This window comes from Gossypium hirsutum, chromosome A01 (assembly GCF_007990345.1).
Source record: "Gossypium hirsutum isolate 1008001.06 chromosome A01, Gossypium_hirsutum_v2.1, whole genome shotgun sequence".
Classification (NCBI taxonomy): domain Eukaryota; kingdom Viridiplantae; phylum Streptophyta; class Magnoliopsida; order Malvales; family Malvaceae; genus Gossypium; species Gossypium hirsutum.
The window spans coordinates 108642703-108644839 of record NC_053424.1 but is presented as its reverse complement, the minus strand read 5'-3'; the positions used below and the strand labels follow the sequence as shown (position 1 = coordinate 108644839).

The 2137-nt window shown below is 38.4% G+C and overlaps 1 pseudogene; it reads right to left on the bottom strand.

The window, feature by feature from the left end:
- Positions 1-1097: 1097 nt before the first annotated feature.
- Positions 1098-1847, bottom strand: LOC107919821 (protein argonaute 4A-like; annotated as a pseudogene).
- Between the last annotated feature and the right edge of the window lie 290 nt (positions 1848-2137).

Here is a 2137-nt window from a genome sequence, read left to right as displayed (position 1 = left end):
AGAAATTTCTAGAGTAATATGCAAAACTTCGTTTGTGAAGATATTTTAGTTCATCTATCATTATTTCAATGCAACATGCTTTATGAATAATGGGAGACAAATAAATTGATCCTGAGGATAATTAGATTTGGACAAATTATTGGAAGGAATGCAAAAAGATTAAACTGAGAACATATCTTTGCAAAGAAAAAGAATCCAAAGATAGTAAATATGACAGAAATCAGATGCCCCAGATATCGCCGCTTGAGCGTCTATACACCAGCTCCATGAAGACTTTCTTGAGTTCAACATGTGTTTAATAGATCCAAAGTAATTCGTTGATGCCTCGATATGTAACGTACTTCACTTCTCGCCGAATCCAGTATAGCAAGGTCACTGCATGACTTTCCAAATTTGAGCTGCCCTTTCGGGTTTTCAACTCAAAACCCCTTTGGTCTCAAGGTGCCCTTTGCAGGTTTTCACATTGGCCTCTCCATTTTTTTTCTTTTTTCTCTTTTTTCTTTTTATTTTTTTTCTCTTTTTCTTTTCTTTTTTTCCTTTTCTTTTTTTTGAAATAGAAGTCCCAAAGTGCCCTTTGCGGGTTTTCACCTTGGCTTCCTTTCTCCTTCAGACAAAGTACTCCTTGACCGAGTCCGAATTCACTGGATCAGATAAATTCTTCCTATCCATTTCTTGTCAAAAACAGTGCACCTCTAGAGAAAGCCCTCTTCGTAACATATGGCCCTTTCCAATTTGGCATCATTTTGCATGGGAAGGATATCTTTCAGCACAAGGTTTCCTTTATGAAATTCTTTTGGACGAACCTTCTTTGTCATAAGTCTGTGTCATCCATTTTTGGTACATTTGCTTAGAATGAATACTTTCAAGTTAAGTTTACTAGAGGTATTCAATTCTTGACTCCATCAAAGCTTGGAGGAAAAATCTTGATTCATAAACCCATGAGAAAGGGATTGCCCCAGCAACAGTCCTGGCTGTTGTTTGTCAAACCCTGCTAAAAGATGGTTCAATGATTCTCAGCAGACAAGAATGAAGTTGCTGACTTTATCCTTCAACCTGGAAAGCCGAGGTACAGAGATTACTCCTGGAGCATACATCCCACCATGACTCGATGATGTTTCTGAAGAATCCCTAATCTTCATAAATTGCCCCCAACTGTGAAGCTGCCAAATGAGTGTAGCAAATAGGAGCCACAAAAAATATGGTTGTGGTGCTCCTTTGATACATATAGGATAGAGAATGAACAAACTCTTACAGATCATCAGCCAAAAACCCAGCTTGGTCTAAGAGAACATGATAGTGGGTCTGCCTCGTGATTCCAATCATTCCAGCATGGGTACCAAGGTAAAAATCATTGTTCTTTGGATGGCATACTTTGTTTTCAATGATAGTACCATGTAGCACATTTTCAGGAGATCCCTGCTGAAATGAAACTTGGTATGATGGTTTTTCGTACAACAATAACCACAATCTTTAGGGTTCCACTTCTCGTCAAGGAACTTGCAAGCCTCAACAACTTAATCAAAACTTAATTGAATTAAGACTCGCTAACCCCATCCCTGAAAATAATGATTTGATCAGGTTTCCTCTTCCCTGAACTTGTATAGAAGTTTAAGAGAGCTTCCTTCATGATACCGTCATCCACTTTGTTAGAAACTGGTTTTGAAGAAAGAATCTATCATTTTAAGCTTCAGAGACCGCGTACGGCCTGATGCCCCATAGCTGGAAATCAATGGCCACCGCCTGGAGTTAACCATCGCAGCTATTAACGGCACATTAGACTGCTCAAGAAAGCCAAACAATGCACCCATTCCAAGGATAATGCTTGGAACCTTTGAAACAACTGGCATTGAAGTTGTTTGCCCTAGCGTAAGCATAGAGAGTAGGCGGTAGTTTCTTATGCCAATTTTTATCAGTCTCGGTCATCTTCTGTAATTTATTTTTTCTTCTTCTTCTTTTCTTTTGGCAACCTTTGTTGTACTGTGGTATGGCGCATTATCTTTGAAAAGACTGCGAACTTTTGGCATTATGTAGTTATATATAATCTTTTTTTTTGAGATGGATGAATTTTGACTTTGTAATATTGGCATATGTTGACGTCCACAAAGATGAGTCATTGTCAGCTTGAAACTTTTGATGA